Source organism: Globicephala melas, chromosome 1 (assembly GCF_963455315.2).
Source record: "Globicephala melas chromosome 1, mGloMel1.2, whole genome shotgun sequence".
In the NCBI taxonomy this organism is placed as follows: domain Eukaryota; kingdom Metazoa; phylum Chordata; class Mammalia; order Artiodactyla; family Delphinidae; genus Globicephala; species Globicephala melas.
In genome coordinates, this window is record NC_083314.1 from 22710540 (window position 1) to 22726177 (window position 15638).

The window sequence follows — 15638 nt, forward strand, 5'->3', positions numbered from 1 at the left end:
ATTTGTCTCATAATCACTGACAGACAGGTGGCAGTTAGGACACTCTTGTGCAACCACTTTCTGATGACATTTGGTGTCTCAGGCTGCTCTGGCGGCCATAAGAAAATGTTAGTGGGGAGAGGGGAGGGGGCAGTCTTAAACAGCAGAAATTTATTTCCTCACAGTGTGGAGGCTGGAAGTCCAAGATCAAGATGCCAGCAAATTTGGTTTCTTCTAAGGCCTCTCTCCTTGGTTTGCAGATGACCACCTTCTTGCTGTGTCCTCACATGGTCTTTCCTCTGTGCACACACATCCCTCGTGTCTCTCCATGTGTCTAAATTTCCTCTTCTTAGGACACCAGTCAGATTGGTTCAGAGCCCACCCTAAGGGCCTCATTTAATTTAATCACCCCTAAAAGCCTCCTGCATCACCATCTCCAGCTACAGTCACGCTCTGAGGTACTGGGAGTTAGGACTTCAACATATGAATTTGTGACACAGTTCAGCCCTGGTCAGATGAAGGAAGGTCCAGCATCAAAAGCTCTTAGGTTTGAGGAAATACCATAATTTCTTAGGTATCCTTCAGAGATATTCTATGCAAATATATGCAGATACATTTTTTCTTTCCTTTTTTAACTCAAAGATTAGCATACTACACATATTTCCTACAGTTTTCTTCTTTCACTTAGCAATATCCCTCGTAGAATCTTCTATATAGTACTGCCACATTCTTTTATTTTATTTTACGGTTACATAAATTTTTATATAGATGTACCATAATTTATATAACCAGAATCTTTTGAGTGAATATTCAAATTCCATTTCAATCCTTTGCTATTACAAATAATGTTGCAATAAATCACCTAGTATAAATGACACTTTATACATATAAGAATGTATCTTTTGGATAAATGTCTACAAGTTGATACACTGGGTTACAGTGTATGTGTAGATTTCATTTTGATAGATAGTTAAATCAGTTACTGATAGTTTATATTTTTTATGGTAGTTTATAGTAATAGTTTATACTTTTTGTTTTTGAAAATGGGATCTTTTATTCCACAGCACTGCCAATTATTGTTTGTATCATTGAAGAATGTTGATTTCTATGGACCAATTTTGAACCCAGCCTCCATACTGAATAGTCTTATCATTTGTAGTAGTTCTTAATTGATTCTCTTGCATTGTCTAGGTACAAAATCTTTTTTTTAAATTAATTTTTATTGGAGCATAGTTGCTGTACAATGTTGTGTTAGTTTCTGCTGTGCAGCAAAGTGAATCAGTTTTTTATATATATATATATATATATATATATATATATATATATCCACTCTTTTTTAGATTTCCTTTCCATTTAGGTCACCACAGAGCATTGAGTGGAATTCCCTGTGCTATACAGTAGGTTCTCATTAGTTATCTATTTTATACATAGTAGTGTATACATGTCAATCCCAATTTCCCAATTCATCCCACCCCACCCCCCTTGATAACCATAAGTTTGTTCTCTGCATCTGTGACTATTTCTGCTTTGCAAATAAGTTCATCTGTACCATTTTTCTAGATTCCACACATAAGCGGTATTATTCGATATTTGTCTTCCTCTTTCTGGCTTACTTCACTCTGTGATCCTCTCTAGGTCCATCCATGTTTCTGCAAATGGCACTATTTCATTCCTTTTTATGGGTGAGTAATATTCCATTGTATATATGTTCTAGTACACTTTTTTTTTTTTTTTTTGTCCACGCTGCCCACAGCATGGAGCTTAGTTCCCCAAACAGGGATCGAACCCACACTCCCTGCATTGGAAGCTCAGAGTCTTAACCACTGGACTGCCAGGGAAGTCCCTAGGTACAAAATCTCAATGTTTGTTAATAATGATAATTAAATTCTTCTTTTTAAAAATGTATTCCTCTGAGAAATGCAAATCAAAACTACAATGAGGTGTCACCTCACACCAGTCAGAATGGCCATCATCAAAAAAATCTACAAATAATAGATGCTGGAGAGGGTGTGGAGGAAAGGGAACCCTCTTGCACTGTTGGTGGGAATGCAAATTGATACAGCCACTATGGAGAACAGCATGGAGGTTCCTTAAAAAACTAAAAATAGAACTACCATATGACCCACCAATCCCACTACTGGGCATATACCCTGAGAAAACCGTAATTCAGAAAGAGTCATGTACCACAATGTTCACTGCAGCTCTATTTACAATAGCCAGGACATGGAAGCAACCTAAGTGTCCATCGACAGATGAATGGATAAAGAAGATGTGGCACATGTATACAATGGAATATTACTCAGCCATAAAAAGAAATGAAACTGAGTTATTTGCAGTGAGGTGGATGGACCTAGAGTCTGTCATACAGAGTGAAGTAAGTCAGAAAGAGAAAAACAAATACTGTATGCTAACACATATATATGGAATTAAAAAAAAAAAGGTTCTGATGAACGTAGGGACAGTACAGGAATAAAGACGCAGACGTAGAGAATGGACTTGAGGACACGGGGAGGGGGAAGGGTAAGCTGGGATGAAGTGAGAGAGTGGCATGGACATATATACACTACCAAATGTAAAATAGAGAGCTAGTGGGAAGCAGCTGCATGGCACAGGGAGATCAGCTCAGTGCTTTGCGACCACCTAGAGGGGTGGGATAAGGAGGGTGGGAGGGAGATACAAGAGGGAGGGGATATGGGGATATAAGTATGCATATAGCTGATTCACTTTGTTATATGGCAGAAACTAACACAACACTCTAAAGCAATTATACTCCAATAAAGATGTTAAAAAAATGTATTCCTCTGGTTTCTTTTTATTGTCTTATTTCATTAGCTAGTATCTTCAGAACAATGCTAAATAAAATTGATGATAATAAATATCATTGTCTTGTCCCTTGTTTTTACAGGGCTACTTTACTCTTTCCCCATTAAGTATGAGCTTTACAGTTGAGATAAACACATTTTGTCATATTAAGGAAGTATCCGAAGTAGGAGTTTCTAAAAATCAAGAATGGATCTCGCGGAAGATTGGTGAAGATCTAGAGAAGCAAGAACTCTCCTATGTTGCTAGTGAGAGTGTAAAGTTCTACAACCACACTGGATAATTCTTTCCCAGTATTTACTACAGTTCAAGACACCAAAAAAAAAAAAAAAATCACATTACCCAAAGACCTAGAAATTCCACTCAGTTGGACAGAGATGCACGTGTATGGGTGATTATAACAGCATTGCTTGTAAGAGCCCAAACTGAAGCAACCCACCAAAAACATCCATCAACAGTGTCACGGATAATAGAATGTAGTGTAGTCCTGTAATGGAATATACTGCAGCAAAGAAAATGAACCAAACTATAGACAATATCGGTGCTGATCACAAACAGAAAACTGAGCAGAAGCCGCCAGACCCGAAAGACATATGATACCATTTATTTAAATTCAAACCAGGCAATACCATAGTGTTTAGAGATGTATTCCTTTGCTCTCCTAGGAAAGAGAAAAAGAGTTATTTGCTAAGAATGATAATTTTGCTCCTTGTTTCTAATATTTACTTCTGATTTCTCTCTACAGTCACTCACTTGAGTATTTGCAGTCATCGTGTACAAACTTTTTAGGAAATACCTTCAGGCTAGCAGTGATTTTTGACTTATCAATTTCCTTCTTCATACTTTATACTATAATTCTATGATACAAATACTGTACCACTGTTCTCTTACCCTCTACCCACCAGTGGCCTGGAGAGAAGAGGGGAGTCAGCCCTATGAAAGCCCTGAACCCCATACCCATCTTCTGTCCATGGTCTACTAAGAACCAAGCTGTTAGCAGTTGTGGTGGGGCCTCATTCCTCGTATATCACTGTCCTCTTGAGGCCCAGCTGAGGGCAGGCCTGGCTCCTGGACGGTGAGTGACACTGGTCCTGCCCTGGTGGAGAGCCTTTATCCTAAGCTGAGCCCCCAGACACAGAGGGTTTAACCCTGGCACTTGGCAAGAGGGGTGGTGAGCGCCCTTCACATGGCACCCAAGACCTTCTACTGAAAACCCCAGGCCGCCCTCCCTCTCTACTCCACTTCTCCAATATGCTCCCACAATTCCCCATGGAAAGCAAGCTCTTGAAGAAACAACCTTGAGTTGTTCACTGATAGATCCCCAGGACCCAGCATGGCGGCACGCAGCAGTAGGGGCTCCATCAATATGGAGTGAAAACATGTCCTGCCCTCTCCTGCCTCCAAACATATGCTACCATTCTCTGTGAGTCATACTACCATGGACTGTGTGAGTCATATGGGCCTGCAATTTAAAAACTGTACATCTTCCAACTGAAACCCCACTGTCCTGCATGGAGCAGGACATGCTTCTACCAGGGGACACATCAATGGTTCCACTGAATCCTCAGATGTGACATCTACTTGGCCATTTTAGGCTCCTTATCACTGAACCACCAGGTCAAAAAAGGAGTTACTCCCCTGGCTGGTATGACTGATCCGACTACCAAGGGGAATAGGGGACTGTCACACAGTGATGGCAAAGAAGACTATGTCTGAGGGCTTCCCTGGTGGCGCAGTGGTTAAGAATCTGCCTGCCAATGCAGGGGACATGGGTTCGAGGCCCGGTCTGGGAAGATCCCACATGCTGCGGAGCAACTAAGCCCGTGCGCCACAACAACTGAGCCTGCACGCTACAACTACTGAAGCCCGTGCGCCTAGAGCCCGTGCTCCGCAACAAGAGAAGCCACTGCAATGAGAAGCCTGTGCACTGCAACAAAGAGTAGCCCCCACTCGTTGCAACTAGAGAAAGCCCACGTGCAGCAACAAAGACCCAATGCAGCCAAAAATAAAATAAATAAATAAAATTTTTTAAAAAAGAGAAATATGACATTAAAAAAAAAAAAGACTATCTGAGATCCAGGGAATTCTCTGGGGACCCACTTGGCACTTGCTTCCCAACAGTAGAGGTGAGTTGAAAACTACAGCAACCCCAAAAAGGCAGGATAACTGAGGACTCAGACCTTTGGGGAATGAAGGTGTGGGTCACTCCAGAACCCAAAGCAGCTGAAGTTCTGGCTGAGGGCTAGGGAAACACGGCATGAGTCGGTGAAGACGGAAACCATAGATACCGACTATGACCTGGTGACTGTTACAGGAACGAGCATGGTGGTAGCTTTGTCTCTCTATGCTTGTTTCGTGCATGTACTGATCTGTAAAAAGTAATCCTTCTCCTCTCTCCTTCATCCCTTTTCAAAAAATTGTATACATGAGTTATTGAAGGTCAATTTTGCAATTTAGTGGGAAACAGAATATTTAGTGAGACCATCACCAAATTGGAGGAGGAACTAATAGAGCCCGTGATGGATACAATAACTATTGGGATGGTGGGTCTTCTCATTTTGGAGCTGAGAGAGAATTGCTTCACGGGTAGGAAAGACAGGTGGATCCTGTTACGGAGAAACATACAGTCGTGTTCTTGTTGTCAGGCGGTTCCCATGTGTAGAAGGGGCACATGGAGGCTGAGTTACAAGGGGTGGATTGTGTAGTCATCAGTTTATCGCCTCAGCTCTGGGTGCAATCTTCAACAGATACTCTGTGATGAGCAAAGGAATTTCATTAAGCATTTCCTTGAAAGCGAGCATGATATTCAGCTCATTGAGAGAGGGCGCTGGAGGGACCCTGCAGGAAGAGGCTCTCCTGCAGTTTCCAGTGCAGGCCGAGGTCAGCGGTGTGGGAGTCCACCCGGTAGAACACTGCCCCAGCCACAGGCCCAGAACAAAGCCCCTCTGTGACCTTGTAGCCTTGGCCTGGCAACCACCTTTCCGCAGCCCTCTCACCAGAAGGCAACCGTGGAGGCCTGGAGGGAGAGCATCCAGGCCACAGGACCCAGGCCCTCGCTGAGTGAGATGCTGTGCCCTGACTTTGGGAGTCTCAACGGCTACAGGGGCAGTGGGTGGAAGCTCACTCCAGCCGGAAGGCGGGACCCACATCAGACTAAGCGAGTCAGGGGCACCATGGAGACGCGGTTGTGTGGTCATCTGGGCACCCATTTTCCAGGACCAGGTCTTCCAGTAGGGCTGGGCAGGCTGGGCAGCTGGAGGGGGCGGGTGACTGTGTCACAGGGAGATGTCCAGACCCAGATTAAAGCAATGGCATCTCCTTCACTGCCGGCTGCTTCTCCCACGTGCAGGGAGCAGTTGTGTTGTTTTTCCCCAGCACGAAACGTGTCTCTCAAGAGTTCATCTTTTCCTTTCTTTCTTGGGAGCCTTACTGGGAGAGCTCTCACGCCTCTGCAGTTTTTAAAGCCAAGACATTCCCGGATTCAGAAAATCACAATTGTGATTGTAACACAGGTTGTTTCCTTCCTTCCCCTCTCCCTCTCTTTTCTTTTCTTTTCTCCCCCGCCCCAACCTCCACCAACCTGCCCTGAGGGAGTCGTTAGCAGTATTAGTCTCTGATTTGCCCCCCAAATAAAAAACAGCCAGGGCTTCCCTGGTGGCGCAGTGGTTGGGAGTCCGCCTGCCGATGCAGGGGACACGGGTTCGTTGCCCCGGTCCGGGAGGATCTCACATGCCGCGGAGCGGCTGGGCCCGTGAGCCATGGCCGCTGAGCCTGCGTGTCCGGAGCCTGTGCTCCGCAACGGGAGAGGCCACAGCAGTGAGAGGCCCACGTAGCGCAAAAAAAAAAAAAAAAAAAAAAATCCGAAAAGAAAAACACCCACATAGACTATCCTCAAATCTTGCCCTGAGGAAGGACCTTCTAGAAGCCCTACGTCTCCAATGCTCCTCTTCCTGCCTCTCTTTCTCTTCAATTAATTAAGCAAATGTGTATTGGTGATTTTGCCTCTTCTCTGAAGCCTGGGGGCAGCTGAGAAGACAAAGGGGCAGCTGATACAAGAGGAAGCTTGAGTTCAGTGGGGCTGGAGGCTGTGGGCCAAGGGCACCCTAAATGCCATGCTTTGGGTGGTTCCACAGCCTCACCCCTGCCCCGGTTGGGCTCTCCCTTTGCCTCCCTCGCCTCCCATTTCTCCCTCCCTCCCCCTCTCACCCTTGGGAGGAAGACATTGTTGACATTGCAGGAAGGAGGCTCAGAGCAGTTAAGACCCTGGTCCAAGGTCATAGATCCTTAATGAGAGCACGGAGGGGGGCCAATCCTGGCCGATGACCTTGGACAAGTTCATCACCTTGCCTGCGCCTTGGTTTCCTTATCTGTGAGGTGGGAACACTAATAATATGTATTCCACGAGCTCACGGTGAGAGTTCAATGAGGTACAGGCCCAGAGTAAACACCCCATCCAGATCAGCTACTGTTACCTGGCTGCAAAGGTGTCCTTCCTGGCCCTCTTTCCAGAAGACAGGCCTCTCCTTGCCTCACCCAACTGACCAGCAGACAGCTGTCAGAGGGCTCAGTGATCCTCCTGAGGCCACACAGCCGCCCAGCAAGGACTGAACCCAGGACCCAGCCTCGCTGGGAAGGTGTGGATGAACGGAAACGCGGGCCTCCGCCACACCCTCTTCAGCCCAGGGAGCCCCGGGGAAGGGCCGGTCCTGCTGATGCTGAGACCAAGCTGCTCTGGGAGGGCAGGGAGGGCCCACCTGTGGGCAGGGGTGTATCTGGAGACCCCAAAAAGCCACATGGGCCCCCATGTCTGGGGTCGGGGAGGCCAAAGGGTACAGGGTTGTGGCAGCACAGGGCACCTGGGGCTGGGCCTCGGGGTGTCTCTGGGGTTCCCAGAGTGGTGTCTGCCCCCGGCTGGAAAGGGAACAGGACCCCCCTGGAGCTCCCAGATGCTGGGCTCTAGTCTAGAAGGGACCCTGCTCCTGGGCTCCAGCCTTCACTGACCTGAGTCCTCTTTGGTTCTGAGCCCAGGCCCAGGTCCAGCTCATCCCCACCGATGGAGCCCATGGGATGAACTCTGACCCTCATCTTTTCTCATGAGGCCTCAGCTGGCAGCCGGGACTCTAGCTGGAGTTGAATCCTGGCCTCTAGGGGCAGGAGGGTGGTCAGGGCTCCCACCATCCATCTCCCCACAGCGTTCTCAACCTCAGGCCCACGGCCAGGCCCGCAGTCAGGGGTGTTGAGCTTTCCTCCTTCTTCCCCACTCCCTCCCACCTCCTGTCCTCTGGGAGGACAGCAGATCTGGCTTTGGGATGAGTTCACCACCTCTGGGCCTTTTAGGACAAAGCCAGTCTGCAGAGGGCCAGACTCTCCCCCAGACCCACAGCCGGAAGCCAGGCTCCTTCCTCCGCATGACAAAGATTACCCCAGAGGGCTAATCAGTCCATTGTAAGAAGCTTCCCAATCCACACTGACCTTCTTCTGGCTGATCGCCCAATTATTTTACTTCCCCAGCAAAACTCTTGAACCCATGTGAAATCCACATTCAGGAAAGGGGCCTGTGTTTGCAGAGGGATAATAGGTCTGGGGGATTTGCTCGTTGTCTGGTTCTACTGATCAGCTTCCCAGGTCTGCACTCAATCAGTCCCCTGTATTAATGGCGTCTCACCATCTCTCTGACCTCAGGCCAGAAGGGCCCCGGGGCTGACCTGCTATTACAAACAGCCTGAGGTCATGGAAAGAACCTGCTGCTCTTTCTTCCGAAGTGATGCGGTCCAGTCTCCTGGCTTCTGTCGCCATCCAATCGCTGATGGCTCTAGGCTCACACCTTGAGCCTGCCCACTTCACTGGGTACCAGAACCACATATCCAGCTGCCCTTCCACCCTGACCTGTTCCCATCTCAGTAAATGGCTCCACCCTACACCCAGCTAGACCTCCAGACCTAAGGGTGATTCTTGATTCCTATCCCACATCCTTCAGAGTCAATTCCCAGGAAGCCCCGTTGGTCTCACCTGCAAAATAAATCTTGTATTTGTTCGTGACCTTCCATCACTTACCTGAGCGACTGTCACTGCCATCTCCCTGCTCCCATTCCCCAGCCCCTAGTCAATAGTAATCTTAGGCAAACTTTAATCAGATGAACTCTATCCATTAAAATCCTCCAAAAATTAACTCAAAATGCACCATAGGCCTAAATATAAAGCCCTAAACGATAAAGCTCCCAGAAGATAACATAAAAGAAAATCTAGATGAACTTGGGTTCGGCAATGATGCTTTGGACACAACACCAAAGGCGAGATCCATAAAAGAAAGAATTGATAAGCTGGACTTCAGTAAAATTAAAAACTTTGGCTCTGTGAAATACACTGTCAAGAGAACAGTAACATGGGACTTCCCTGGTGGTCCTGTGGGTGAGACTCCATGCTCCCAATGCAGGGGGCCCGGGATTGATCCCTGGCCAGGGAACTAGATCTGGCATGCATGCCGCAAGTAAGAGTCCGCATGCTGCAAGACCCGGTGCAGCCAAAATAAATAAATAAATATTTTTTATAAAAAAAGAGAGAGAGAGAACAGCAGCACAAGCCACAGACTAGGAGAAAACATTTGCAAAGACACATCTAATTAAAGACTATTATTCAGGGACTTCCCTGGTGGCGCAGTGGTTAAGAATCCACCTGCCAGTACAGGGGACACAGGTTCGAGCCCTGGTCTGGGAAGGTCCCACAGATCGCAGAGCAACTAAGCCTGTGAGCCACAACTACTGAAGCCCGTGAGCCTAGAGCCCATGCGCCACAACAAGAGAAGCCACCACAGCGAGAAGCCCGAGCACCGCCACGAAGAGTAGCCCCCGCTCTCTGCAACTAGAGAAAGCCGGGCGCAGCAACAAAGACCCAACGCAGCCCAAAATAAATAAATAATTTTTTTTTAACTATTATTCAAACTATACAAAAATCCCTTAAAACTCAGTAAGAAAATGCACAACTTAATTAAAAAATAGGCAGAAGGTCCAAACAGACATCTCACCAAAGAAGATATACAGAAGGCAAATAAGTATACGAAAAGATGCTCAACATAGTATGTCATCAGGGAAACGTAAATCAAACCACAATGAAGTACCACTCCTCACCTAGTAGAAGGGCCAAAATCTTGAGCACCAAATGCTGGCGAGGATGTGGAACAATAGGAACTCTCCTTCATTGCTGGTGGGAATGCAAAACGGTCCAGCCACTTTGGAAGACCCTTTGTCAGTTTCTTTCAAAACTAAACATACTCCCTTGCTGCCTGATCCAGCAATGGTGCTCCTTGGTATTTACCCGAAGGAGGTGAAAACTTCTGTCCACAGAGAACTTGCACATGGATGTTTACGGCAGCCTTATTCAAAATCACCAAAATTTGGAAGCAACCAAGATGTCCTTCAATAGGTGAATGAATAAATAAACTGTGGAGCGTCCAGACAATGGAATATTATTCAGCGCTCAGAAGAAATGAGCTATCATGTCATGAAAAGACATGAAGGAAACTTAAATGCATATTTTACCAAATGAAAGAAGCCAATCTGAAAAGGCTACATGCTGTATGATTCCACTATATGACATTCTGGAAAAGGCAAAACTATGGGAATAATATAAAGATCAGAGGTTGCCAGGTTGGTGGGGGAATGAATGGGGGAGCACAGAGGATTTCTAGGGCAGTGAAACTACTTTGTATGATATTGTAATGGTGGATACATGTCATTCCTCATTTGTCTAAACCCACTGAATATACAACACCAAGAGCGAACCCTAATGCAAACCATGGGCTTTAGGCGATTATGATGTATTAGTGTAGGTTCATCAGTTGTGACAAATGTACCACTCTGGTGGGGGATGTTGATAAAGGAGGAAGCTGTGCATGTTGGGGCAGAGGGAGGGGATTATAAGGGAATTCTATTGTGTTTTCCACTCAGTTTTACTCTAAAATAAAGTCTATTTCAAAAACCAAAAACCAAGTAAGCAAACAAAAAACCTCCAATGAGTTCTTACTACCCTTTGAATAAAATTCAAATTTCTTACCATGTCACCAAAGTCCAGGCTGACCTGGGCCGGGTTCATCTTCCCACCTCAGATCCCACCACTCCTCACGTGCTCCCCAAGAGCCAACCACACAGGCCTTCTTACTGTCCCCAAACATGCCATGCTGGTCCCACCCCAGGGCCTTTGCACTAGCTGTTCCCTCTGCCTGCAAGGCTCTGCACGCAGACCTTTGCAGGGTTTAGCTACCTCTTATCATTCAGGACTTAGAGCAACTGTCACCTCCTCGGAAGGCCCTCTCTTGCCCATTCATGGATACCTGTGCAACCCTTCCTGTCTCTTCTAGTCACTATCTCTCCTTTCACCCTGGTTTATTTTTTTCATGGAACTTAGTACTATCTAAAGTTACTCTCTCCATCCATTTGTTTAACTGTTTATTGACTGCTTCCACTTTAGAATGTAGATTCCAGGAGCTCAGTGACTTGGTCTACTTGTTTACTGCTGTGTCCCTGTGCCGAGAACAATGTCCAGCCCTTGTGGTGGGTACTCCGATACTTGTTGGATGAATGAGTTAATTAAAAAGTGAGAGTTTTAGCTGTGCAAGCTTTGTTTTTTGTTTGTTGTTTTTAAATAAATTTATTTATTTATTTTATTTTTGACTACGTTGGGCCTTCTTTGCTGTGCACAGGCTTCCTCTAGTTGCAGCGAGCGGGGGCTACTCTTCGTTGTGGTGTGCAGGCTTCTCATTGTGGTGGCTTCTCTTGTTGCGGAGCGTGGGCTCTAGGTGCTCGGGCTTCAGTAGTTGTGGCTCGCAGGCTCAGTAGTTGTGGCTTGGGGGCTCAGTAGTTGTGGCACGTGGGCTCTAGAGCGCAGGCTCAGTAGTTGTGGCACACGGGCTTAGTTGCTTCACGGCATGTGGGATCTTCCTGGACCAGGGCTGGAACCCGTGTCCCCTGCATTGGCAGGCAGATTCTTAACCACTGTGCCACCAGGGAAGTCCCTGTGCAAGTTTTGTGAATGTCTCTGGATCTTAATTTCTTTGTAAAATGAGGGAGATAAACTAGATCTTCCTTCCAGCTCCAAAGCACTGGAAGAGAGAAGAAGGGTGGATTGGGCATCTTCCTGGACAAACAGCCACCAGTGTAAGATGCTGCCAGACTCCTGCCAAGGCTGGTCTCCCCAGGACCAGGAAGGGCTGACCATGTCCCAGCTGTGGGCTTCCTGCCCGGCAGCCCTCTGAGTGTCAGGCCCGTGCCCGCGGGCAGGACTCTTCCTTGAGCAGTGAGCCCCGCTGCTGACGGGGAAGTTTCTGCACCTGCCCAGGGCTCAGCTCCAGCAAGGAATGGAGCTCAGCTACACACAGTGGCCCCAGTTGGCTCTGTGCTGTAAAGCTGACCCGGAGCCTGCAGGATGTTTCTGGTGAGGAGGTGGGCTCAACTTCATCTCCTCAGGAAAATAAGCTCTTCATTTAAGTGGTTGGTCTCCCTGGGTCCAGGAAGGACTCTGGCCACCCGGGACCTCCCAGAGTCACCCTCCACCGAGGCATCTCCTGACAAGAGGGCACCCTGTGCTATTTGTGGAGGCCTCGCTTGGTGAGGGAGACAGCATCGGGGGCCTGGCCTCCCTCAGCCCCAGGGTGGCAGGTCCTGCTGAAATCCGTCTGTGCTACAGCCACAGAGAGCTCCCTGGGCCTGAGGTGGTGAGGGGCTGGGGACAGGGCATGACATGGCATGTAGAGCAGCCCTGGACACCCCAGGGGCAGGAGTCTGGAGACCTGGCTTTGACCTGACTCTTCACCAGCTCATAATGAAGACACTTCTGCGCTCTGGGCCTGAGGGACAGACATCCTGGAATTTCAAAAATAAGTATCTGTTCCCACCTTTTGGAGCAAGAAAGCTGCATTGGGCACAGAGAAAGGAGGAGGGTCAAGCGCCCGTGGGAGGGCGGGGAGGAGGGGCCTTCCCACCCTGCGGCAAGGCCCATCCTCCTGCACTCCCTGGGCCCCAGGGCACAGACCAGGCAGGGGGGGCTCCATTAACTGAGGCAGGGACGGAATAGGGACACGCAGGTGGGGCGTACGGGGGGGCGCAGAGAGTGGACAGAGGCAGTCTGAGAAGCCAGGGGCAAGTCCGGCGGCCATACCCAGGAACCTGCTGGAGGTCAGGTGTAGGCCCTTGGCAGCCGGAGGTGAGAGCAGGAGAGATGGTCAGGCACCTGCGCAGAAGGACAAGGGCTGGGCTGAGCTGAGCACAGGGGCCAAGGGCAAACTGTGGGAAATAACTAGCGGCTGGGGGTGGAGGAGAGGGAGGAAGCCAGATGGGACAAAAGGAGCTGTTAGAGAAGCAGGAGACATCCCCTACCCCACCCCACTCCAGAGAGCCCCAGGCTGGTGCTGGAGGTGTGGGCAGGGAGGGAAGGAGAACACTTTGACCATTTCCAGGAAAGAGGAAGGCCCAGAAATGGAAGACAGGTCAGAGGCCCTGCAAAGCCGCACACGTGCGGAGTGAAGGCCTGTTCAGGATTCAGAGTTTTAGTGCAGGAAGAAACCTGAGGGGAAGCTTTGACCCAATGCCTTACTTCACAGATGGGGAAACCGAGGCCTGCGGAGCCAGGCTGGCGTCCAACGTCTAGGTCACAGAATCCCCCGCATCTCCAAGCTGCAGGCTGCACTGAGCCCCTCACTCCGTGTTCCATGCAGTGGACCCGCAAGGCTTTCCATCAGGAGAACAGAAGTCAAATTAGAAAGCTTACTATTTCTGGCTCAGCCTCGGAGGCTTTGCTGCCTGGCTCTGTAATTAAAAATGAAAGAACAGGGCTTCCCTGGTGGCGCGGTGGTTGAGAGTTCGCCTGCCGATGCAGGGGACACGGGTTTGTGCCCCGGTCCGGGAAGATCCCACATGCCGCGGAGCAGCTGGGCCCGTGAGCCATGGCCGCTGAGCCTGCGCGTCCGGAGCCTGTGCTCCGCAACGGGAGAGGCCACAACAGTGAGAGGCCCGCGTACCGCAAAAAAAAAAAAAAGAAAGAACATGCGAAGTGAGGAGGGAGCCGGTCCCCAGGGCTGCCGGGGGACCAGCCTCTCATTTCCTGCAGGGGAAACTCCCTCCCGGGCCTCAGGGCCTCCCGAAAGAGGTTGGAGGCTGTGTGGGAGGCTGGAGTCCTCACCTCGAATCAAAGAACCAGGCGGGAGCACCCCAGCATCTGTTTGTGGGTCAGCGTTGACAAAGGTAGACTTGGGGCTGGACTTCGTGGCTTGAACTCAAACCAAGAGGGCCTGAAAGAGGGAGTGGACGCAGGACAAGCCTTCCAGCTGTGTGATCTCGGGCAGACCAAGACCCTCTCTGGACCAAGAGGCATTTGACCTACATAATCTTCACATCCCTTCAGACACTGGCTCTTGACCATGGCGGTGTCCTCTAGTCGGGAATCATCCAAGATGTGTCTGTTTTATTTCCACTCCAGTTTTACTGTTGCTGTTTTTCATAAGAAGATCCTGAGATGTGTTAGTTCGGCGTCAGCAGCAATTGGGGAAAAGAGAAGCATCCTCTGGGTGTGCACGTGTGTGTGTGTGTGAGTGTGAGAGAGTGTGAGTGTGTGTGAGAGAGTGTGTGTGTGTGCATGGGTGTGCAAACCCCTCCCTGACTACAAGCTGACCAAGGGCAGGACCTCGCGCTCTGTAACTGCACGATGACCACAGAGGAGCTCATGGTGGTCCCAGGAAATGTTTTGTTTGTGTTTCAGTGGGAAGGCCGGTTGCTCCTGGCAGGTACCCCTGAGGCCCCCAGAATGCGTCTAATAACAAGGCCAGGGTCCCTTGGTCTCCACATGGGAGCGGCTATAGGTAGATTCTAGACATGGACAGGATGCGGAAAGAAAAGGAACCAAACTGGCCCCTTCGGAAATGGTGAACACACCTGTGTTGGGCTGGCGTTCTGGGTCCTGTAGTCAGTAGCTCAGCGGCTCAGTGATGCTTGGACCACCTTTGTCCCAGGCTTGGGCTGTGCTTGAAGCAGACTGCGTGCTGATGGGAGTGGACACACCTGGAGAGAGCCTGCTTCCCTGTGGCCTGGCTTTGCAGCTGGCCACGCCAGCAGGGGTGTGGTCAGTGCAGCAGGCGCCCCTGGCCCCCAGCTCTGGGGAGTGGTCTTCATCCCCACTGATGAAGACACCACAGTCCGCAATGGCAATTGACCAGAGGTGCCTCCACAACTGTGTTGACCTTTGTCTGAAGCAGGTCTGACTGATGCTTTAGCTGGAGGTGTGGCCACTCCAGCCACTTCCTCCTCCTCCCGAGAAGCCTCCCATTTCTCAAAGTTCTGGGTTCAGGAACACAGCCCCGGTCACCCTGGTCCCCTCTCCCTGGATCACCCGGGGCCTCCGTCATTTGCCAGCCTCAGGGCTTCTGTTCCACCCCTTCCTACGAGCTGCCACTACACTCCCAGGATGTCCTCTCCCACCTCCCAGGCTGTCTCTGGTCTTTCTCCCCTCAGCCTTTGAACCTTCATGATCCCCAGACTGTGCTTGCTATGGGCTGAATTGTACCCCCAAATTCACATGTTGAAGCCCTAACCCTCAGTGCCTCAGAATGTGACTGTGTTTGGGATCTCCAAACACAGTCAGGGCTTTTATTTATTTATTATTTATTTATTTTTATTTATTATTTATTTATTTATTTTATCTCCAAACACAGTCAGGGCTTTTATTTATTTATTATTTATTTATTTAATTTATTTATTTATTATTTATTTATTTTATCTCCAAACACAGTCAGGGCTTTTATTTATTTATTATTATTATTATTTAAATATTTATTTATTTATTTGGCTGCACCGGGC